The sequence below is a fragment of the Pungitius pungitius genome, chromosome 11 (assembly GCF_949316345.1).
Source record: "Pungitius pungitius chromosome 11, fPunPun2.1, whole genome shotgun sequence".
Lineage (NCBI taxonomy): Eukaryota > Metazoa > Chordata > Actinopteri > Perciformes > Gasterosteidae > Pungitius > Pungitius pungitius.
Genome location: NC_084910.1, coordinates 8716185 through 8742554, shown reverse-complemented (window position 1 = coordinate 8742554; position 26370 = coordinate 8716185). Strand labels below are relative to the sequence as shown.

Below are 26370 nucleotides of genomic sequence, written 5' to 3'. Positions count from 1 at the left end.
TGGGAAAATTTGGGGATGTTCTAAGACTCAATGTGAAGATGTCCTATAAATTTGGTGAGGACAGGCCCCAAATTATAGGTATTTCCATTGCACGCCACACCCTTTGCATTCTTCATTGGTCCATAAATTTAATGAAAAATGAGATATCAACATGTCATTGAGCCTATGATCATTTTGACGAAGATTTCGTAAGCACAACAACAAAAAAGTCTGTTCAGCCCAAGCAAAGCTATACCTCCCCGTAGCTTCCTGCTTAATAACAAAGTTAGGTTACTTCACCTCAGGTCCTTCCCTGTCCACACTCGGTACCTGGAGCTCTGGAGCCGTCTCTGGGGGCAGGGCACGGCGGCAAGGATGAAAGGGGACCTCTAACACAAGCCCCGCAACTCCGACGTTTCCCTCGGGCCGGTGCAATGCGAACTCTCTTGCACAAATACAGGGAATATTCACTCTAAAAAAATGATAACTTCCCGTTTGTTTTAGAGCATAGTCTTCAGATACTTTAAGTCTCCCTGTAATACATTTGTTAAAAAATCATCATACTTGTAAACACATGTCGACCGGGTTTTAGCGAACATCATGAGAACGTATCGAACAGATATAACAAGACCTTAAACAAAACGTATCTCACTGACTGCACACATCCAAGAGGGAATGAGAACACTAGTTCAGGAACTATTACTACTGTGAGAGCTACCTTAAAATGATGATCCCGTTGCTGAGTTTTAACTTAAGACTTCACATACTTGTTGGCTCTGTGACACTAATACATGTCCCCCCGAAAACTAACGAGGTAGACATAGTTCCTACCCTACAAACAAAACAAATTTCTGAGCACAAACGACACGAATTACATTCACCTAACCAAGGAGAGTAAACTGAATCCCTCTGTTCGTTAGATCAGCCGGACACGCAGTTAAAAAGAGAAGAAAAACAAATAAACACTATGCCTCTAAAAGGAATCAAACTCGAGTCTACCAAATGAAAAACGTGTAACTAACCACTCAGCCACGGGGGCTCTTGTGATTGCACAATCAAAATGTGACCCAAAAGGGGGTTGATTCACCCACATTGCGTCAGGGCAGAGAATGCGATCTGTGGGGACTATTTTTGCAGCATTATTCAATAAACACAATTTAAGTCACATCAGAAATCTTATTAAGTTGGGGCGATGTACAAAGTGCAAAACCTGAATAGAGGTTACTTTGAACAGAAATACATTAAGTTAGAGTTGGCGAACTCTCGCGATAACAACATAAACTCACGCAAGACTACGATTGCGGCGGGGGCGCTATGGAGGCAATTTTTCACTTTTGACCCAAAACTCCACATCAGGTCTGTAAAGGTCATCACGTAGGACACTCAGAGGTTTTCAAGAGTTTTGGAGTTTGCCAAGGCTCAGAAGATGTGCCAAAAGATTGCTACAAAACTCCCAATATTCACCGTAACCTATCATCACAGTCTTAAGCCTTTGTACGGGACTTGGGTCGTTCAGGCTCCGGACAAAGTCACTTGAGGCCAGGGTCGTGTGATACAATGCTTTTTATTTGTTTTATTTCCGGGAAAAACCGCGCCGGCATCCGGCTCGCTCGTCGTTCTGTGCCTCTCTAGCTCGCCCCCGCCTTACTGCTTAAGTAGGGGAGAGCACACACAATCACCGGCAGCTGGTTATTATTGTTTGCACCTGGCACTGATCCCCGAGCCACTCCCCCTCTCTCCCCCCTGCAGCCGAGCCGAAACCACGGCCGCCACCACAGGCTTATATTCCCAGATTTGAAGTGGCTAGGAGATGGACATCTAACTGTAGAAATTTGCATTGACCTAAGCCAATAGATGGCGCTATACTTTTTCGAAAATCACTGCATGGCAATACTTATAGGCCTACACGAGTATCATGAATAAACATTTCTAGCCAGAAATATCAATGTTCCTTGGAGTTCTAACATTTTACATTTTGAAGAAAATCGTCCAAACTGGACGCAAGATCACGCCCAGGTAGTTTTATGAAAACTCTTGACCCCAGGATCAACTAGCCTTATTTTGAAATTTGGGATTTATACTCTGAGGAGTTTGTTCGTTTGTAAATGCAAAAAATGAAGGAAAGTGCAAAAAATACAGAGAATCACTATAGCGCCCCCTTATGTTTGAATATTCTGGAAAAATTTGGGGATGTTCTAAGACTCAATGTGAAGAGGTCCTATAAATTTGATGAGGACAGGCCTTATACTTTTGAAGTTATTGGTATTTCCTTTGCACGCCACACCCCTTGCATTCTTCATTGGTCCATAACTTTAATGAAAAATGAGAAATCAACATGTCATTGAGCCTATGATCATTTTGACGAAGATTTCGTAAGAATCGGACCACGCGTCTGGGAGGAGTTCGCAAAAATGTGTTTTTCACAAAATTCAAAATGGCGGAAAAAAACGCCAGGCGCATTTGCATACCATGATTTACTTTTTTGTAGAGCACAACCAAGAGCAGCTGTGTGCGAAGGATCAAGTTAATCGGTAAAAGTGGGGGAAAATTTCCCCTTAGGAAGCACTTACGGGGGCCCAAAAGTGCGATCGAAGTGGCGAAAAAATAATAAGAACTCTTGCAATTTCAATAGGGCTTCGCCTGACTTTCTTTCAGCTCAGGCCCTAATAAAGTTTGCAAAGCAGCATTCCTGGCATTGGTCCACACGGTTAACTACCACTGACTTGCGAACGCTTCAAAACATTACAGCACAACATCTCTACACAACCATCTCATCACATGAGAACGCCCACTGTATCAGCCACCTCCTCCTCCTCATGTCACTGGTGTACAGCTGAGTGCTGCTAAGGGCTAACATTCATCTTCCTCTTCACCAATAATCAGTTCGTTTGCAGCAAAGTAGCCATTCTCAGCAAACCATCCCCGGTCAAAAAAAATTAGAGATGATTGGTAAAATGATCTGCACTGATCTTGAACCGTTAGAATCTGTGGTGGAGAGGAGAGGCTTCAAGACACTTGTTAGATTTTTAGAGCCTAAGTATAAGATCCCATCAAGGCACTATTTCAGTCAAACTATAGTGCCTGAGCTGTATGAGGCAATGAGAGGGGAGTCCAGTCACTTAAGGCAGCTGAAGTAGGTGTCATTAACCTCACTACAGATCTCAACCAGCAATCACAACGCACATGCATATCTCTGTCTTACTGGGCACTGGTGTGAAAGTTTAGGGCAATCAAAATGATTTTAGTGACCTTTTGATCATTGATTCACAACGAGTCCTGTGTTGTAGAGGTTGGCTTGATGCTTTGGAATCCGTAGACAAGTGGTCAGAATAGTGCCAATAACTCATTGCTTGGATGAGATATGGGCTAATTAACTTCGCAAGGCGTGTAGCTTAATCTAGCCGATTTTAACTTCCAAATGACTTGGCCTGCCCTCACCAAAATTGTAGCATATGTAAGCCCTGAACACACCCTAATTTTTGAGGAATAGGGGGCGCTGCAATTAATGGTATAATATCTGCCTTTTTGGCCAGTTTTTGGCCAATTTTCATGATTTCTTACAGTTGTAAAAGACCAAACTCCTCCCAGGGATTAAACCTGATTATTTTTTAAATCGCGCAGTGTAATCTTGAGACTTTAGGCTCTGAAAGTTGGATTTTGCCAGAAGAATTTCCAAACTATGTGTGATGGGAGCATTTAAAAAAAAAAACACCATTCGCCACGAACGTTGAAGTTGTTTTAACTCAACCATACTTTATCTAATGTGCTCCATATTTCTCATATAGCATAAACTTCTCACCCTTTAAACCTCCATATGATCATTTCTAACCTGTTTTATGGTTTTAAGAAGATATTACAGTTAATGAACTTTGCAAGGGGTGTGGCTTAATCTGGCAAGATTTATAGCTTCCAAATGGCTTGGCCTGCCCTCACCAAAATTACAGGATGTGTAAACATTGAACCCCTGAACACAACCTAATTTTTGAAGAATAGGGAATCATTAAAGATGTGCCTTTTAGGCATATTTTCATAATTTCTTACAGTTGTAAAATCCCGAACTCCTCCCAGGGATTACTTCTGATTCTTTTCAAATCCACGCAGTGTGCTCTTGAGACCTTGGCCTCTAAAAATTGCATTTTTCTGGAAGAAATATTAAACTATGTGCGTAGGGAGCCATTTACAAAAAACATCTTTTGAAAGTGAGTTGGGTCATGTATGGTATTTTGAGAGGCTTATATTTTGGGATGGTACATCAGAATGTCCTGGTTATCCGAGTCACACCCTGGTGATGCCTGAAGTGGAATGGTCATGAAAGTTTGTTTCCTCCTAAAACTAATCTGAAAATGACCAAATGTAGTCTGGTGATTGAGATATTGAAGGAAATTGGTTCATGTATGGTATTCTGAGAGGCTTTAATTTTTAATGGTACATGAGAAGCTCCTGGTTATATGTTGACATAAAAGGCCTAAGACCATGATAATGTCAAAGATAAAGTTTGCAAAGCGGCATTCCTGACGTTGCTCCACACGGTTAACGACAACAGAATTGTGAATGCTTCGTCCGACGCCCGCAGGGTTCCTCGGCCGCATTTGTAACCGTCCGGCCAGTGCCCCGACGTGCAAGGAGTAGCGAGGACCCATCCAACGCTGCTCGTTCAACTTATTATTTCTGTATTTTTTTCAATTCTCTTAAATTAATTTCAGCTTTTCCTATTTGTGCTCCTTCAGCAATGTAGAAATTATTTAAGCTTTTATTAGTTCTGTATTTTTTCAAATTCATAGATGTTTCTCCCATTTCTTTTGCAGTTCAATTCAGCTTTTTTCATTTCTGTATTTTAAGCAATTTTTAAAAATGTATTTCATCTTTTTGCATTACAACTAATTTTCAGCAGGAAATGCATTTTCTAGTTAAGATACAAAATACTTTTAATCCCCCAGGCGCACCACAATACATAGTTTATACATTTCTCCCTGTTAATATTTACACTAAGATTACCACCCTATAGCTGCCAACCGGTGGCTTGTTATCGATGTCATACTATAATCTGAATCATCAATAGTAGGTCAATGACATTTTCTATAATTATGTCAAATTAATGCCTGAATCTCTCTAAAGAGCACCTGAACATAATACACTTTTCACCAAAAGAGCTCTTCACTAAAAACATTGATTTAGCCTCATTTTGTGACTGGTTAAGGACCCAGATGCAGTAAGATCCAAGACTCGTTTTGGCAAGCTTTATTCAAGGCAGACTTTACACAACACAAACCGCTTATGATCTGCTTACGAGGAAAAAAGCCTATAGTTCCCAGAGGGAGCTGACGCAGTTGTCGTGGTCCAGGACAGGGGGAAGCCTGGGAAGTCTAGACGGTGTGAGATGTATGTTCCTGTTTGTGTGCTTTTTACATGTTTTTCTATAGAGCAGATGTTGTGACCATATAGGGCACACAAGGGAACTGAGGGATGAAGGAGTACAGGAAATGTGAAGATAAATCTTGCTGATACGTGTGTAGGGTCTCCAGGTGCACCTGCAGGGAATTGCTCAATGGATCTATTTCTCTTCTAAATAAATGTTAACTTTTTAACTTGACGGGCCGGATTCTTCGCATCAACCAACTAGGGGGATTGAAAATCCCAACAACGGGCAACAGGACCGCATTCACAGGGTAGACGCCAGTGGGCCTGGGTTTATTGTGGAGAGAATGATGTTGCTGTAAGTGAGTGAGGCTGGGCTTTATATATCAGAGGGAGTAAGTGCAGCAGAGTGGACGAGCTAATGAGGTGGGTGTGACTAACAGGTGCACTGAATGAGCTGATTAGGCGAGTGCAGCAGAGTGGGCAGGTGAGCGTGATAGCTGAACTGTGGCACATTTTGCAAAACTCTTGAGTTATAGTGATCAATAAAACAATATTATAGCAGATGCACCAGCTAATGCTACGTGGAGAGACATACAGAATAAAGCAGTGATTCTCAACTGCCGTTTAGTGGGTTGCGGGCCTTTGCATGAGGAAATAAAAATAAGAAAAATCCTGTGATTTTCTTTTGAAAGGACTTTTTTAATGCAGTGTGGAGTGTCGTTATTTTTTTCTTTTTATTAGAACGGGAAAAGATGACTGGCGCTGCAAAGAAAACCGTTAGCACCCCCCCCCCCCCTTGACCGCTAGAATATCTGCCGATTTGTCATTAAGGGGTGATGGTGGGTCCCGGAGCAAGACCAGTTGAGAACCACTGGAATAAAGCATCATTCACTCCAACAACCCATACTTGTACTGGAATGGGTCTTGTTATCAAGTGACCTTCCTGGGAATTCCCGAAGTCAACTCATTTTGAGTGTTTCAGGAGCAGTATTATGTTATTCTGCAGTGAGTGTAGTGTACACCCACTGCTATTCATACACGTAGTTAACTCGCACTTAACCTCTGTCTTCAATAGCTATTGTAAATTTCATTCTTATATAGTTATTGTATAATTTCCGTTCTTATAGTTTAATATACCTCTAATTTATTTACTTAATTCCTGTACTACAGCTTGTGTTCTTGCCTCGTAGTAGTTATTATTTCCAATTGTTCGGTTGATATTTGAGTTAAAATGTTGAAGCTTGCCTAAAACAAGAGACGGTATAGCCAAAAGGAGGTATTGAAAATCCTCTCCTGACGAAGACGGGCTTGTTCATCTGGAGAGCTTTTCCAAGTACAATGTTTGGCAGTAATGAAGTTGTTAAATAATATAAATATTTGATACAGGTAAAAAAAATGTAAATTTAACATTTTTATATATATAACATTTAGATGTTGTTACTGGCAAACATTGTACTTGGAAGTTGCATGTATTTATATGATTCTAAATGTGACTAAAAAGTGACATATGAATATTGTCTTCATTTCATATGATAATGCTTAATGTACGCCCCATATGTATACAGCCAGGGCCGGCTCTAGCCCATTGGCTGCCCTAGGCGATACTAAGATTTGCGCCCCCCCATCTACGGCCACTATAAACCACATCCATTCCATGTTATCATTCGGCTATACGTAATAGGTACAGTATGTTGTATGTATTATACTGTACATTTATATTTGATACATGTACTACAAGCAATATAATGGTCTCAGAACATTTTTAGTAACTTTACAAACTTAAACATCAAGTGGATTAGCTATCTGGCTTTATGTGCCCCTCGTTTATACATTCTGCTAGAGATGAGCGAGTACAGCATTATCTGTATCTGTATCTGTTGAACCATATGAATGATCTGTATCCGTATCCGTACTCGGACTGGAGGGAGAGAGGGAGAGAGACAGAGGGAGAGAGAGGTCAGTGCGTGAAGTAAAAGAAAAAAAAAACTGGTTAGAGCCAACTGAAAAGAAAAACTCCGACAGGCAGAGACACAACGCGAGTCGCATTCTTAAGCACCACGTCTCAACAAGCCCCACGTTTACCTGAACTCTACTAGTTAAGAACAACAAACCGAAGTCAAAAAAAATAAAGGCGAAGAAATCGTTTAAATTTATCGGGAAAGACCCGCGAACCTGGTGACTGAGGAAGGGAGAGAGGAGTTATGTGTATGTGTGAGCCGAGCGGGACACAGCAACACAAACAGTGTGTGTGTAGGGGAGGGGCGCTGTGACTACCAGCCAATCACAGAACGCAGACACAGACAGCTACCCAATGAGGACTTTTATTCAATCTGAGCACAGATATTGACTTGTATTACTCGTATAATACTCGTACTCGGCAAAAGTGCTTTATCCGTAACGGATACTCGTTTCAGCCGAGTATCCGGCTCATCTCTACATTCTGCGCTGTCCCTGCCAAATAAATACAAATACGATTTAAAAGATAAATTAGAAAGCACAGACCTTAATCAAACTAGAATTTAAAATAATATAAAATGTAGGCATACGTGCTATGGGTGCGAAAGTGAAATAAACAAACTAAAAATAAATAGTTAAAATAGGTAAAAATAGTTGTGGTGGAAACTTTGTCCATCCTGTTGTTTGGGAAAGGTCAAATCTTGATTGGTCCTCTCCTGACTAATTCAGTTCCCACTATGCCAGACAGGGTTCGCCAGTCAGCTGATCAATCGGTTTTCCTTGACGGACTTGTGGACATCAGAACTTCTTGTACGGAAGACTGCAGGCTGTAGTGCAGAATCAGGGCGGGTTGTGTCTGTTGCTCCTTCACCTGAAGGCAAATACATACTATTGATATACAGATACATTATTGCAATAGGAAATACAATGACTCTTATGAGTCATACATAATACGACAGGCAGTAAATACATCTAAATCTTTTTTTACATTTTATTTATAGAGCGCTTTACATGGTACTCAGACACTTTAAAGTAAAACCAGCACAGATTTAGCACAGACAGATAAACAATAACAAACAAACCAAGCATAACAAATGCAATTAAAAACAATAAAAAAACAATTACTATCGGGTGTAAAATGTTATGTGGAAAGCTAATCTGAAGAGAATGGCTCAATGTTAATGATTTGAGGCACTTGTCATTTGGACAAGTAACGTTGAGTTAATGTTAAATTAAACCGAAATGATGCTAATAATGGCTTGCTTGATAGGTACGAAGCTGCTGACGCTAGCTAACGTTAGCTAACGTCACTTGTGAAAAATGTATTCGTTTCAAATCGGTGTCATCGGGTTTTGAAAGAAAAAGGTGATTGAACGTCTAGCACTGAATATTTACGCATTGAAATTATGTATCTGAATGTTTTTTAAACGTTAAAATACTGCAAAAAATTCAACCACAACATCCAGGACCTCAAGGAAGAGCAATCGATTCTAGATTCAAGATCAGGAGCGTGCGTCAAGCAAAAGGAGCGAGCACCCAATACAACTTCGGCTTGTCGGCAGCATGGTGACCGGATTGTAGCCATGTCCAATAACAACGGGGCTTTAACTCTCCTTTATGCCATCAGTGTGGCCACGTATAAAGAAATACATAAAAGAACATATAATGTTCACCCTGAACCAAAACGTTTTCTTGCCACTGACGATATACAATTTTATTACATGTATACAAATCAGTGGATTATCCTACAAGCTCGGTTGGCCGACAGGGAGCACCACCGTCTTATGTAATGTTGTTTTGCCCGACTGGGTTCGAATCCAGGTTGTGGCGAACTTTTAATAAATGTTCTTTCATGTATTTCTTCATACGTGGCAGTGGCGTTGTGCTCACTTATAAAATCGCAATGCATTTTGAACCTTTTCAGCAATATGTTTACAAATGTGTGACTACTCAAGTGACGGAGGCAGACATCTGACGCGGTCGGGGGAAAACAGACAGACAGACAGACTTAGCCAAACCAGTAGTTTAAAAACCAGTAGGCACGTAACACCCTTACTGAAAAATGGGTTCTCGTTTCAGACTATTACAGCAAATACAGGATCCCTTTGTGTTTATTTCTTGTGTCTGTAAGATTCCGTAATCGACAGCTGACATTTGTACATTAACAGACTGTATTGGACATGAACTAAGCGGAAGTTAAACAAGAGTGTTCAGCCGGTCAGAATACGCCTCTTCTTCTAGTTTTGAATTAATTTAATGATGCTGAGATCCTTCGACAAGCTATTAGGAGTGAGTTTTGAAACCAGGAACGTGCCTGAAGAGCGCACATGAGCCACTGTAGCGTAGTGGGGAGGGAGGCAGTGGCTTTAGCGCAGCGTACAGACGCGTAACCCAGACGGGACATGAAAGAATAACGCAGAGTTAGCACCGAGAAAGTGGTCGGTGGAAGGATCCTTTTTCTGAGCCGATCTCATATATATTAAACGGCATGCAAAGTCCAATTAACGTTAAATGAGTATCTTCATGACCATGGGCAAACTTTATTGAGGATTTAGCACAACACAGCGACCTGCAAGTAGCGGAGCGTCTTAAATAAAGGGATGTACGTCTTAATGCGAGGCGTCAGAAATTAACACAAAGGGATCCTGTATTTGCTCATAAAGTCTGAAACGAGACTTTTTTCAGTGACTGTGTTAGGTGCCTACTGGTTTGGCTACGCGTGCGTGTTTGTTTTCCCTTGACACTAGCAGATGTTGTCTGCAAATGTGTGACGACTCAAGTGACGGAGGCAAACATTTTGCTGAAAATGCATCCCATATCCAATGCAGCGATTACGATTGTATAAGTGAGCACTACGTCACTGCCACGTATGGCCCTGGGCCACTTTGTACATAAAAAATATAAGAACCCTTGCTTTAGGGCGGTCACTTTACAGCAGAAGGCTGAGATGCAGTTTTTTCGGCTGTTTCCTGGACGATTTCTATGCCCCGCTTTTCTATAGGATTGTCAGAGCCAATGTAATTGAGGCGGACCCATGTGGAATAGAGTGATCTACTTACGTACAAGGAATAGGGCCCGGCAAAACCCAATGCCATAGTATAGCTCATGATTGAATGCACTAATTATAAGTCTCCTTCAATAAAAATGTCAGATAAATGTAATTTTAATATAACTCTGAACTGCTTTCATGCAATTATTTGCCATACTGCCATAGCGCACAGGAAACATGAAATGTAAAACCTGCTGACTTGAAAGATGAAGACATAACATCCATCCCAGTCGCATCATCCTCATCTTCAGTACTGTCAGGAGCCAGTATCTCTGGGAAACAATAGCAATTGGCACATCCATAAAAGGAAACCTGTTTATGTAAGAATAGAAATATCCAAAAAGGCTTGTCATACCTAGTGATCAATGTTAATTTGATCTAGATCCATCCCTTTGAATCTAGACAGCTGTCCTCCTTCCAGGACCATTAGGACTTATTTTTTCCAAATGAAGTGTGCCCATAGGCAATCCGTAGTAGTGCCGATGCACCCTCATGTCGTGTCCTAGGAAATCCGCATCAATCTCATTGTCCTTTAGGTTAAGGACCTCTCATCCAACCCACCAGTTTCGGCGATGCTTTTGTAACAGGTCTAAGGAAGTATGTAAATCTTCTTTTTTGTTCTCAATTGTGTTTGGTTCAAGTTACTGTGTTTTATTTCTTCAAAATCCTTATTCTGTCCTGTATATAATTAGCTTTGGTATTAGGAGTTATATTATTTTGTGTAACAGCGCCCTCTGTGGGTAGAGTGTATTGTTTGACTGGCACTGCGTGCCCTCGTCAATCTGCTCACCGTTGATTGAGGTGAGGTACGTACCGTACGTGACGTGAGCATTAACACCGAATTAATGTATTTCACTGACTGTTTAAGTATACTTGATCATTTCTTTATGTGTAATATTGTAAGGGCATATGGGATGAGTGGTTTTGTGTTCTTTTAATGTATATTTGAGGTGAATAATGGGACATTGAAATAGCTAGCTAACCACCTTGCTCTATGTGTGCGTGTGTCGTTATCTTTCGCCATTTTGTCTCCATGCGGGTAGCCTATATGTTTCAGCGTTTCTTTATTGTATAGTTTACTGATTGTGTATGGAGAAGAATCACGTCCATGTTTTTATTTGATTTCGGCACGTATGTACTTTTATTTTATTACCATGTTCAGAAAATGTGATGTTCATTTATATGTATTTCGTTAGGAAGTCCGACAATTGTGGTATAATCCTGTAGGCATTTATGTCGTAGTCTATGTCTGAATAGGTAGATGTAAGATATATTTCCTAAGGAGAACATGCAATGTGATCGGAGAGAAAACAGTTTGATGCGGACATTCACTCTCCATAGTTATCACTATTCATTGTATTTTGTTTTATGCTTTTGAATGAATGTAATTTAACTGTCATTCTGCTCACTGTTGATTGGGGGAGGTTACTGATTGTGTATGGAGAAGAATCACGTCCATGTTTTTTTTTTTATTTCTTCAGAATAAAGTGCTTATGGGAATGTCAGCGTCCTGTTATCAGTGCACCTGAACACAACGCAGTAGTCGGCGCCGGCTACACTTTACCATTAATTCCATTGATGCCAGCACATCAAGTGTGAGTAGAATGGCTACCTTTCTACTGTGAGGATTTAGGGTGGTTCCTCGTTGTTGTTTTGTCTCTCCACCTCCCCTTCCCGTTTTCCCCTTGCAGGCACACCTGCATTCTATCATCAATCACCCCACTATAAACATCTGGCCCGCTCTACAAGCTGGCGCCAGAGTATTCCGTCGGGCTCCCTGAGAGCGTGAACCTCCCAGTGCCCTTTCGCTCGGCTGTCATCCTCGCCTCACCGGGGATCTTCCAGCCAGCCTGCAACTGCTTTTCTGACAATAAACCTTCCCTTTGTCTCTACCTGCTCCTCCGTGTCTGCTTTGGGGTCCGAACACCACCACACCCATAACATTGTTTTCCTTTTATCTTGATCCGTTGAAAGTGCTTACAAAGCTTCTTTTCCAGGTCGGTAAGGGCAAGCTCTACATGGGAATGGGTGAGTAAAGGAGGCATCTCTTAATGTAAAAGCATTAAGGCTCATCTTTGACACTTCTCCTTCTCTTTTACGATTGAAGAGGATGACCTCACAAAGTGTTATCTTTGCAATTTCTGCCCAGTGCTTCTGATTGGCTCTTTAAGTTTTGTCTGGCACTCCTTCCTTTGTATGTTGAGATGCTGATGCACCTTTTTTTACATCTTCAGCAAAAGCATTCCATTTTGCCTCTCTTAACTTCCTGGGGGCCTGGGATAACACACACTCATTCCATTTAGTGTCACAGATTTGTTTGAACATCTTCATATTGCCAACAGCATTCTCATCAGCTGAGATCATTGCTTCACATTCCACAATATTTGCCTTTTTTTTTAGATTGTGGCCTAACTTTGGTGCCAAAGACGGTGTTTTGTACGTGTTAGTTTCCTCATTCAAACCAGCTACATTTTTAACTGCTTCAATCACATGAGAAAAAATTTGCTAGTACAAGGAAATCTAAAGTAGAAATTTCCATTTTTCTTTCCCTGGATAACCACCCGCCCTGTATCACGCATCTTCTGTCCGATATATTCGTGATTTCTGACATCCTGCCTGTGCTTGTTAAAGAGGTGTTTCCTCAATTTCAGCATGATCTTCTCTTTCCGGACAGCATTTGTAACCTCATCTTCTTGCATGTCAAGCACCAGCTTCCAAAATCATGCATTAACACTGTCTGGAACTGCCTGGGCAAATGAACAAAGGGTCTGCACTCTGGTTTTTCATCTCTCATCTTCAACCGCTTATTCGGGGTCGGGTCGCAGGGGCAACGGCTCGACACAGTTTTTCCTGGCTTTAAACCTTTCACTTTCTTGATTAGGTGACATCTCTGCATGTGCCTTTATAGTGATTTCCTCTTGAGGTAAGCCCCGCAGTTTATACAGTGCATGTAATCACTGGCTTTTACAGGTCCTCTTGATTGTTGACGGGGTATCACCATTCTTTTCCTTCTTTAATCACTTGATTATTATGGGAATGGTTCCCTCTGTTTCTCAATAAACTGAACTGTATTTTCCGCTCTTTAGACCCCTTTGGAAATGTTATTGCTCTTGTCACTTTGTGGTTGTCCTTGTGCATTAATTCCAAATGGCATGCCATTTTGTTTAAACGGCTTAGAGCAAAACACACAGTAAAACTTTTTGTTGTGCAGTCTGCCACCATCGTCTTTCTTCTTTAATGACATGACAGTCACGTCACAACCATCAGGTGACTTGTCGGTGTAAGGTACAGCCAGGGAAGTAAAGCGACTTTTACATGTATTCTTGCGTGGTTGGACATATCCTTCCTGAGACTCGGTTAAAGTCATTCTCTCTACCTTTCTCTTGTTCTTGCTGTGCTGTTTGACATGTTTGGCTGAACAGTCACTTTCCCTTACTTTGCATGATTAAGGAACGTACTCATCGCTGCTGTACTCAGAACCTGAGTCGCTAATTATTTTTCTGTCCAGCTTAAAAAAGAAGACAAGCAAACAGCCATGGTTTTTAGCTTGTTTGCAGGAAATCCCACAAATGATTGTTTTGAGGCAATGCGAGCTTTCGCAACCGGACAATTAAGGTGGAAGCCATTCATGTGAATGAATGAGGAGGTGCGGGACCCAATGCTGTTTACATGCACATACAGGGACTATTTATCTCTAGACTGATGAAATGCGATACACTATGTTTGGTGGCTACAATTATTTTGTGCGGAAAGGCAGCTGTATATTTAATATTTATAATGTTGCTGGTAACCGTATTATGAAAGCAAGGGTAAGGTACTTGAGACAGTACTTTATCTTGGCGTCTCGTAATGGCGTCTCTGTCATCCGTCACATCAGCATCTGCAAATAACTTGGAAATGTTAATATGGTGTATGATGAACTAATAACTTCATGAGACTGTTCATTTAAAAAATAATGCATTTGGAATCTTCATTATATCCCTTTTAATGTTTTCAGTGCAACATTCCTTTGTTGAGTCTTTTGTAAAAGCAATGTACAATGATCTCATTGTGTCTCCCCTCTCTCACCTGTGCACTTAGAGCTGCCACTAGTGGATGGAAAACATGCTCCATCCTCCTGAAAGCACAAGGAACACATTCAGTCAAAGCTATATATATAACTTTTACGTTTTTTTTCCGACAAATTGATTAAGTCTATCTCTTATGGAATGCATTATAGTAACATCTACTTCTGTTCTGAAGGACAAACATTATATAATCTACCTCAATACCCATGAGATTCTGAATTAAAATGCCTGTTTACATATGCAATCACTGTTTGGGCAAATGTTCGAGGCTAAAGCCGCCGTATATGGCTGTACATGTTAGCGTGTGCTGAGCCCCCACTCGGCACACGCTGCCATCCACATGGCTAAGACTGCCACGCAGCACACAACCTGACGGTGCTGGCTGTGGAAGCTGGATGGAAATGGTGAGGTTTTAATTATTGTACTAGCTTCTAATGTAAAATAGGGCTGTTACGTTTACCTTGATATTATTTGTATAGTTTGGATTTGTGTAAAGAAACAACTTAAGGTACAACACAGAACCTGACAATGTCCCCACGGTAACCTCGCCCATCCCCCCATGCCTTCAGTCACTATTAGCTTGAGGGAGCATTGGGGCTTGGCCTGTTCTGCTGGTCCTTGTTAATAACGTAGACAGGTAATGGTAATTATTGAAACCAAAGGATTACATGAACTACCTGATGAAGTTGAGACGTTATTACTCAACTAAAATTAAGTATACATTTTTTATTTTATTCAATTTCTAATAAAAAAATGGAGACAAACATTGATATTCTAAAAATAAAAACGACTACATTTACAGGCCCTTGTATTCAGAGCAAGTGTTTATATGTGCAAACATACATTATGAATTTACAATGGAAAATAGCATTTAAAAGTGTAGTACTCGCACAAGAATACGAAAGACTTATTCTTTTAGGCGCTAATTATATTTCCGGTTGAAGAATAAAGAGTGGGGAGGGGCTGACAATTTTTTTTTAGTCTATTTAGTTTTTAATCAAGGTTTTACGGTAACCGGTATTTCCGTATGGTATGAATTTCTCACGTACTGTTATGTCAAAGTAAGTGATTCTCATAGAGCTACCATCCAGGTTCGACTGGGCTTGTGGCAACAGGTGGATGATGGCGTCATCCACTCCCACATAATGTTCGTATGCAAATTGCAGAAGGCCCGATGATGATTTTATCAATAGCACCTTCATCACATGGGATGTGAGGGCAACTGGTCGGTGGTCATTGAGGCAAGATGGAGTTGTCTTCTTGGGTATGGGGACCAGTTTCGATGTCTTCTACAGCAGGGGTTTTCAAATGGGGTGAATGTGAGCCTCCCCTTAGAGTAGGTAAGGATAGCCGAGGCCCCCCTTCCCCAAAATCCCATCCGCCTTCCCTAAACCCACACATGCCTGCAGTAAATGCCATAAGGTTCAATAACAAATGATAAAATTGTAATATCTTTCTTTAATATTGTATTTGAAGACATTTTATTTCTAAAACTTTTTAAAAAGTGCATTCATAAACAATTATTTGCAACAGCAAATGATGTGCAACTTCATGCAAGCCTGATGAGGCTACTTTTAACATCACTGAACATAGGCCTATCAAGTCAACAAAAACATGCTTTACGTGTAATCGGCACCAAAGCTACCGCATACGACACCCAATGGCTAAAATCAGCGTTTGTTTATATGTTCAATATTTTGCATTTATGTATGTAATAATAATTTTAAATCATAAATATCCATTCTTATCCAGTGAAATTACTGATTAAGTGTGTGTGGAGGGGGGTTAACACTTTTGCAAGGCACTGTATCTGTGTCACATTCTTATTAGGGGCTGAGGCCCCCCTAATTGTCTGATCCTAGATTCGCCCCTGTTCAGTGGGAACGTCTCCGGTTACGAATGTAACCTTAGTTCCCTGAAGGGAACGAGACGCTGCGTGAAAACGCCTCTGCGTGACCGCGTCATGAAGCACGTGTGAAATCTAACCAATGGCGAGCTGGTACGTCATAGGCGGGCGACGCCTAGACCAGGACGCTATAAAGGGACCCGAAAGGCAGGTCCATTCATCTCTGAACGGCCGAATCAAGTGCCATGGGCAAGCCGGGAGTATGGCAACGACATGCAGTGTCTCGTTCCGTTCAGGGAACTAAGTGTGGCAATACGAGCGACCTATGACACTCCAGGAAAATAATAATCTCCAGCAACGCCACTTGGGATAGGCCCAAGACATTCTTATTAAGGCACGCAGAGCCGTTCACCAAATCAGGGGTCAGAGACCATAAGATAATTATAAAAATAGTTTTATTTTTGTTTAACTCTTTTTAAAATGGCAATATGTTCTTTGATAAGGAGTTTGAGGAATATAAAGAAAACAATAAACAAACAATTCAAACCAATAAACCAGCATGCATAATAAAGAAAATGCAAACAAAAAAAGGAAAAAAAAACACATGCAATATGTCCAACAGTTCACTCAATATAGAGAGCCACATTTGTACCAGTTTTTCAGAAAGGTTGTTAGCCGGTATCAAGAACAGTCTCAGTGAGGGAGGGGGAGAGCGCGCCGGGGAAGATTGGCCCATTAATTGGTCGTGGCACCAGGATAGCCCCACGACAGCATGTCCAAGGCTGCAGCCCGGTTCAGCTATGTAGGCATACACAGCGACTTACCGAATTACAGGTCAAGCTGCCTTCAGACCCCGGCGGTGGCACCCACCTTGCGCACACACTCACAGACAGCGGCCCACACTATAACAATTAAGACGATTAAGATTTTTATAATAACGCCCAAATGTGTCGAAAAAGGGAGGCATGCATCGTACCGAGACACCGAACGCCAGCAGTCCAGGCATACATCCACGACCCAGAAGGGTCGCTATATGAAAGGATGCACATTAGTGCCGCATACACGGCGACACAGGAGAATAAAAAGGGACAAAAGATGGAAAAAACACAGCAGAATGTTGACCTAGGGCAGCAGCCAAAACATAAAGCGCACCTCCCGGACACGTCTCCAGACACCAAGCAGGAGAAGACAACGGGACGAGTCCACACACCAGAGGCTTAAGTAATATCCCCGCCTCTCCCAATCAATTGGAATTAGCCCCAGGTGTGCTGGTCCACACCCCTGTGTACAGGAAAGCGGGAGGGGAAAACCCTCATCCGGTCACACCAGGTTACATTCGCAACGGTTTCAAGTGTAACAGGCCACAAGGGATCACGTTGGATCTAACAGTCTCTGAAACTGCTTCACAGTGAGTGGCTGGCCTAGCTTGGCTTGCTTGACTGCAGTGACGATCGAAACTACTCGAGCGGGAGACAGATGTGCCCGCATCGTGGTCGAGTCCCAAATCACGCCCAGGAAGGTGGTCCTCTGGACTGGGGACAGTATACTTTTCCTGGCGTTGAGTCTCAGCCCCAGATGGTTGATGTGGGCAAGCACAAGATCTCGATGTTGGGCCGCCAGCCGCTCGGATGGCGCTAAAATCAACATCGTCTATGTAGTTCAAAATGCGGATGCCCTGGAGATGCAATGGTGCCAGAGCTGCATCCACGCACTTGGTAAATGTACGGCGTGAGAGGGCTAGGCCTAACGGAAGAACCTGGTATTGGTAAGCTTTGTCCCCAAAAGCGAACCTCAGGAACTTCCTGTGTCGTGGGAGGATGGGAATATGAAAATAAGCGTCCTGAAGATCTATCGTGATAAACCAGTCCTCGGACCTGATCTGTGCCGCGATCTGTTTGAGAGTGAGCATCTTGAAGCTCAACTTCGCGACAGCACGGTTCAAACGGCGGAGATCTAGTATTGAACGCAAACCCCCATCCTTCTTTGGAACGATAAAGTAGCGGCTGTAATAGCCCGACTCTGTGTCTGGAGGAAGAACTCGTTCTATAGCTCCCTTCCGCAGCAGGGTCTGTACTTCTCGATCCAGGCCACCACTGTGGGTAGCACCCCCCCAAATCGAGGCGGCCGCCACCTGAACTGGATGGCGTAGCCTCCGTCGATTGTACAAAGGACCCATTGAGATACATTGGGGAGGGCTCACCACCCTCCCGAAAAGTCTCTCAGGGGCACTGGCCCCTCGAGGCTGGTCTCTGGAAGTCTTGAGTCTACAGACGCAGCGCCCTGTAACAGCGCACTGGCCTAGTAGAGCCAGAACCCTCCTTGGAGGGGGCGAACGGCCCTCGGGCTCGCTGGAACTGGCCGTGCCCCAAAACCGCGGCGGGGACAGCGGACTGACTCCTGGAGAGTACCGGGGGGATGGGAACACCGAGTAATGCTGTGAAACCCTGATCCCTCCGGTAGGGATCACTCTCCGGGCCTTGACAAATGAAGCGTCAGGGCCGTTTGGACGAAGCCTTCTTCACGGCGGCCATCCTCAGACCAGCCCTGCCGCGAGAAGGCCCCGACTGAGCGTGCCGTGCCACGGCCCAGCCTCGACGCGGGGGGTGCATGTAGCGCGACGCTTTTCTGCTGCGCACTTGCCGACGGCCGGGGCCGTCGTCGGGGAAGGAAGGAGTCGAGCGCCTCAGCCTGCCGCCTCTCTGTGTGGAGCTTATCCGCGACAGCCCGAATGGTGCCCCCAAAGAGGGTTTAAGAGGCAGCCATGTATTCTCCGCAACATCCTCCAAGGTTGGGAACATTTCCACTGAACCTCGTTCAACACGAGCACACCACAAGTCCAGCTTTTTCCTGAACCCAGACACTTTTGCCCTGGAGAGAGGTGTTGAGGGAGTTGATTCTATCAAAGATGTCGGAGAGATAAGCCAATATAGCAAGTCAGTTCATGTCAGCAAGATGTTTTGCCAGTGGGGAGTTAATGTCAGTGAGGAAGAGGAAGACTTCTTCGCGCAAATCGCACAGCCTGGTGAGGACTTTGCCCCGAGAAAACCATCTGACCTCAGAGTGAAGGAGCAGCTGATGGAAGTGAGCGCCCATCTTATTGCAGAGGATTGAGAACAGACGGTAAAGGCATGCGATTTAATTAGATTCACAATTTTTACAGCCTTATCGAGAACGGAACACAGTTCTTGGGGCATCCTTTTTGTTGCTAAAGCCAGGATAATCCAGTGCTTCCAGACAGCCGCAGGGGCAACTGCCTGCACCTGTTTTACGAGGCCGCTGTGACGGCCAGTCATTGCTCTTGCCCCATCAGTGCATATTCCACAACACCGGCCCCAGTCAAGGCCATTAGCCTGGTAAAAGTTATTCAAGGCATTGAAAAGTTCATCAGCTGTTGTGCGGGCGGGTAGAGAAACACAGAACTTCCCGCACACTAAGCTCTTTGATAAACCGAATGTACACCATCAATTGAGCACAGTGTGCGACGTCAGTGGACTCATCCAGCTGAATGGCGTTAAAGGGGCTTTCCCGGACAGCGTCCAGGACCTGCTCTTTGACATCACAAGCCATGTCTGGTATTGTCAGAGATAGGGATCACGTCAAGTTTAGCAGCAGCTGCTTCTCCCAGGATCACAGTGCACATATTTCTAGCTGCAGGGAGCAGCAATGTTTCTCTGATGTTATGGGGTTTGCCTGCCTTCGCTATACGTAGCGCGACACGATAAGATGCTTCTGTGGCCTTAATATTTATTGTGCCAAACAACTGGATAATGCTTTTTTGTGACTGCAAATCATCACTCAACTGAACTTGAACTAAACTAAAAACTAAACTTGTGTGCTTAGTTTCAATGTGATGCCGAAGTTTGCATGGTCTCATGTTATCATTTGCTAGCACCTCCTTGCAGACCACACACTGGGGCAGAGGAGCAGCCTCGGACCCCGACCAGGTGAGACCTAACTTTAAGTACTCAGGATAATATTTCCTACTGTCACGGTTTGGTTCTCCTTCCTGTTTTATTTTGCAGTTTCATGTCTCTTGTGTCCCTGGGTAACTTCACTTCCTGCGTTGCCCTCAACTTTTTTAACATGGTTTCCAATGGAGTAAATTTTCAAATCCTCTCAAACTTCAACTTTTTCAGCTTTCCCAATCTTTCATCTAGAGACCAATTAAACTTTAAAATGTTGAAATAAGTCTTAAGCTGTTTTTTTTTATAAAATTGTTGTCTATTCTACTTTTTTCATAATCACTATGTCACACTCCGGCTGGGGCATGCTGCAGTGAGGACTCAGGCGCAGAGTTTCTTCCATCTAAAGTGCTCTTTATTTTCAAACAATAACGTGCTCCAACAACGAGGGACATATAGACAATGACGCGACAGGGGACAACAGGCACACAGGGCTTAAATACACAAGGGAGGTGCAGGTGATTGGACACAGGTGGAGACAATCACGCAATCACAAGACAAGGCAGGAAGTGAAGTTAACCCAGGACCACAAGAGACATGAAACTTCAAACTAAAACAGGAAGTGAAGCCAAACCGTGACACACTAATTATTAGAGATGAGCGAGTACAGCATTATCTGTATCTGTACTCGGATTGGGCGGGGCTTAACCCGGAAGTAGGAAGGATTTACCCCGTAAGTTGTCGGGTTGTCTTGAAATGGGCTGGGCTTTAACCGTTATGCTCTTTTTTAAGCATGCAATTGACCCTTCGCAGGGAGCTTGATTAACAGGTGATATGACAAAACAGTAATGTACTGAAGCGTTTCTGGGGTTAAAACTTCATATCTTCATTTATGTTTATCACTCATTATTCTGTATCACTGATGATCATGAGAGAGAGAGAGGGGAAGTGTGTGTGTGGCTTAATTTGTAATATTAATATTTAGTTATGGCGCGTTTCCACCGAGCGGTACGGGTCGGGTCTGTTAACCATGATTTGGCGAGCGTTTCCACCGCCAACAGTACCCTTACTTGATAGTGGTGTATTCCAGAAAGTAGTGGTCACGTCACTTGATAAGCTTGGTATTGGACGGAAAGTAGAATGACGTCATTCAATCGCGCGAAAACTGAAAGCTAACCGTAAACAACAATGGAGGACATACAGCCGATCCTGTTGTTGCTTCTCAATATGTGGCTGTTTGTCACAAGGAGACGACAATTTTTGTTTGAGCAAAGGCTACACGCTGCAAGGAAAAATACAGGCGAATTCGGGAAGTTTTAATGAGCTGGGATGAGAGACAACCGCGTGAGTCAAGACAAGGCAAGACGAAAATTTTAAGCTAAGCGATCTTTTTCATGTCATGTATTTCGTCTTATGTGCTAACTATATTCTTATAAATTAAATAATCCTAAACTAAAAAAATAAGTGCTAACTGTAAACTACAGTCTGTTTATTAAGCACTATGACGGTTACTTATTAAGATAATTAAACTCTCACATGAATGTGTTGATTCCTATATTATTTCAAGTGCAATACTAGTTTTGGTTAATGATTGATTATTTTGAGAAAATAGGTATATCTTTAAGCTATTTTTTCTTTATGCTTTAATGACACCCTCTCTGGTGCAGCATATTAGATATTTTAACAAATGTATATATTCTTTCGTGTCCAAGGGTTACACTTACAATGTATATAATACTTATACGTTGACTTGTATTTTTTTCATCTGGCGTATGATGGTTGCCCTAATAATTAAATGACTTGAACACACCCACCATCACTGTGACATTGTTTTAACCTTAACGTTGCTTTGTGTTTTCTAGATAATAAATCTGTTGCAAAAACAGCGCCGCAGACTAACCATTTGGACTTTCAGCCGCTCAAATGACTGGTGGGATGTGATCGTTCCAGGATTCACACACTCACAGTGGGTGCACAACTTCAGGATGTCTGAAGAAACATTTGTATTCCTTTGTGCCATAGTGCATCCAGCAATGGAAAAGCAGGACACAAATTACAGAATGTGTGTTCCCGTAAAGAAAAGAGTTGCCATTGCACTATGGAAGCTTGCAACCAACAGCGAGTACAGAAGTATTGGCCATCTTTTTGGAGTCAGCAGAACAACAGTGTGTCGGTGCGTCCAGGAACTCTGCAAGGCCGCTAGGAATTTGTTAGTTCCAGATCAGATACGTTTCCCTGACCAGCAGCAGTTTAAAGAGATGGCAGCCTACTTTGAGAACTGGTGGGGGCTTCCGCAGTGTGTTGGTGCCATTGATGGGTCACACATACCCATAATAGCCCCAAAGGAGTACCACTGTGATTACTTCAATAGGAGCCTGTACCCGGCTTACACAAGGAACATCAGTGGGGTAAATGCTGGCTTTTATGTGCTAGGAGACTCTGCCTACCCTTTGCAGTATTGGCTCCTAAAACCATTCCCTGACAATGGCAGGGTGACAGCAGAACAACTGACCTACAACAAAAAGTGTGTAGGGCTCGGGTGGTGGTGGAAAATGCTTTTGGGAGACTCAAAGGAAGGTGGCGGTCTTATGAAGAGGAATGACAGCGATATTGAATTGGTGAAGTCCATGGTGTTGACTTGTGCTCTGTACAATCTTTGTGAAAGGCATGGAGAGGATAACCAGCACGAATGGGATACACCAGTTGCTGCGGAGCCTGTGGTTCCACAGCCACAGAGGAGGAGGGCAGGGATGTACTCGAGGGTCTAATGCAGGGGTGTCAAACTCATTTTCACCGAGGGCCACATCAGCATAATGGCTGTCCTCAAAGGGCCAGATGTAACTTATAAATGTAACTACTCCTTAATGTTAAATAACTCATTATTTATTATAACTTATTCAAGTGACAATTACAGTTGCATAGAAAACATGTTTGCTTGTTGCTCTAACATAAATCCTTTTAAATTTTGTCAGCTTATGAAAACCCACATAACTCCATTAATGAAGGATCAAACTGTCCAAGTGAACAAGAAAAATGACATAAAACTGAGCTGCAAAGAACATGTATGACACATTTTACAAAAAAAGGCTGTACACAGCCTTGCATCCAACTGATGGTTTGATGACAACAATTTGTCTGCATACACACATAAGACCTGCAAACATTAAGTCATTACAACAGCAGCTACACATAAATAATATGTAATCAACTAAAAATACCAAAATAAAGGTTGACTCAGTTCACAACTATATTGGTCAAGTTTTTTGGTTAGTCTTTGATTAGAAGATGCTGCCTGTCCTTGAACACACCAAGGGGATTCTCTCTCTACTATCGATTGATCATGTTCTGAAAATGTTAAAAAAATAAAACAAAATGCAAGCACAATCATTAAATTGCACACGGGTTAACTGTTCTTCTTGGTTGAATTACATTTTATTATATTTTAATTAAGTTTTTAAAATAATGCTTACCTGTGTGTTTTCTGACCAGATGTCTGACACCGTTTTCCCATTGCCAGTGTGTCAATGTCTGGTTTTAGGTCCTGTGCTGAGGCAATGCGTAGAACAGCATGGAGGTTGTCATCCGTGAGGCGTAATCTGTGCTTGTTTTTGTTCAGATTCATTATGGAAAAAAACTGTTCGCACAGATAGGTGCTCCCAAACATGGACAGAACACGGGCAGCATGACGTCGAAGCTGTGGCATCAAACCAGGGGGCAGCAGACGGTAAAAGTCCTGGATTGCAGCATCCTGGAACTTTGCTCTCAGGCCAATGTCGCTTTGAAGCTCAATTAGCTCCATCTGAAGGTGTTGGGGTGCAGTGCAAACATCGGTGGTGAAAGGATTGGCAAAGAGGTCAAAGCCAGACTGTTGTGCTCTGAAGTCAGAGAAGCGCCGATCAAACTCAGTCTTTAACCTGCTCAGTTTGGTAGCCAACTGAGCACATGAAAAAGTCTCGGGAAATGAGGCGGACATGCTCTGACAAACAAGAAAGTGGACAAGATTGTCCTGTTTCACTTGCCACATCCATAAGTCCAATTTACGCTGGAAAGCCGTGATCGTGTCCGACATCTGCGTGATAACTTGTTTGCGTCCCTGCAGCTTCTGATTCAGCTGGGCAAGATGGTCGGTTATGTCACACAACACAGCAAACACTTTGGATCTGATAGTTCAGACATGGGTTTTCCTTTACTCTGCATAAAAAGAGCAATGTCTTCCCTGAGCTCAAAAAATCGCTTGAGGACTTTGCTCCTACTCAGCCACCGCACTTCTGTATGGTACAGCACATCCCCGTGTTCCGAGCCCATCTCCAGCAAAAACTGCTGGAACTGACGGTGATTCAGGCCACGCGCCCGAATGAAGTTCACGGTTTTCATGACTGTGGTCACAATGTCCTCCATCCCCAGCACCTTCCCACACAAAGCTTCTTGATGGATAATGCAATGATACGTTATCAGAGGCGTGTAACAGTTCATTTTTAGCATTTTCCCCTTCATTAGTCCAACCAAGCCCACTTTTCCTCACACATTATGCACCGTCTGTAGTTAATCCTACCAAGTTGTCCCACTGCAATGCATTTTTACTTACGGACTTCTCCACCGCATCAAAAATGTCCTGTCCCGTCGTGGTCCCATGCATTGCAGCCACATCCAACAGCTCCTCAGTGATAGAGAGGTCCGACGTTACGCCTCTAATAAAAATTGATAACTGCGCTGTGTCCGTGTTATCTGTGCTTTCATCAACAGCTAATGAAAAAGCTCTGTAGCTGCGTGTCTCCTCGGCCAGCTGTGTTGTAAGATTTTTTGCTAGTTCCTTCACTCGGTCGGCGATGGTGTTTCTTGATAAACTGACATTTTTAAATGTCTGTAACTGGTCGGGACACACCTGCTCACAGACCTTCAGCATGCACTGCTTCAAAAACGCTCCCTCTGAAAAAGACTTGGAAGCGTGGGCGATTTCTTCAGCCACAATGAAGCTAGCTTTCACCACGGCCTCGTTTTTGGCTGTGGATTTTATGAACAAACTCTGCTGCGACCGCAGTTTGCTTTTTAATTCTTGGGTAATTTGTTGCTTTTCTTGAAGGCTAGCTTTAGCGTACTTAGCTCCGTGTTTGGTGTCAAAATGTCAACGCAGATTGTACTCTTTGACAACCGACACCGCCTCGTAACACAAAAGACATACCGGCCTTTCTCCTTGAAGCACAAACAAGTATTCGCCTTCCCATCTTTCTTGAAACAGTCTTCCGTCTGCATCAACTTTTCTCTTTCCGGACATTTTCGGATCATTATTTATATCTCAATTCCACTCGTTGGCATGGACACTGCCGCGGCTAGCGTAGTCGAAAGGCATTGTGGGAAATGTAGTTTTTGGTCAAAGCACGCTTTTTTTTGGATGGAACGCTATTTTTTGGTATTTATTTTTAGACACTCTTTTAAAACTTTTAAGCTCTCGCGGGCCACATCTGGCCCGCGGGCCTTGAGTTTTACACATGTGGTCTAATGCGTTATTTGAACAATTAAATCTGTTGTACATCTGTATAAATATTAAGTTTGGATTTTATTGAAAAAGAACCAATCCTTTTTACTTTTACCCTGCCTCTTCATATTTTGTGAAATAGTAGCTATATCAAATGGACAATCTGGTAACTTTCCATAATACTGTGCAAGTACACAACTTATAGCATACCCTTTGGTAATAATAGTGTACTTTCAAATGATGTACGTGTAATTAAGAACAATATGTAAACTGTAAAGAATTAAATTCAGATTTTGTTTGCAATAGGTTACTGTACGGTGTGGGTAGCTCGGGCTCCAGACAGGCACGTGACACCAGGGTGGCGGGGTTTAAATACACTTTTATTGTTGAGTACAGCTTCATACAACGCGCCAGCGTCCAGCTCGCTTGTACTCAGCTCGCCTCATATCTTGGGGAGAGCACACACATCCGTCAATTATTGCCAGCTGGTTGTAACTGCCCTCACCTGGCACGGTTTCCCGAGCTACTTCCCCTCTCTCCCCACCACAGTTACTTTAAAAATCATGATTAGTGTAAAACCTTGGAAGATCACCTATTGTAAATGTGAAGTAACATTCTCCCAAATGGCCAAGGTAGCAAACAATTAACAGATGACAGGAGCATAAATAAAATGACCTCAATTTATAGAATGGTTTAGGGAGGAATTGTGTGAGATCGCCATGGAACAAAGGACACAAGAG

General features: G+C 42.8%; 1 pseudogene; it reads right to left on the bottom strand.

Annotated features, from left to right (window-relative positions):
• Positions 1–23623: 23623 nt before the first annotated feature.
• Positions 23624–25429, bottom strand: LOC119197370 (general transcription factor II-I repeat domain-containing protein 2B-like; annotated as a pseudogene).
• Positions 25430–26370: the final 941 nt, after the last annotated feature.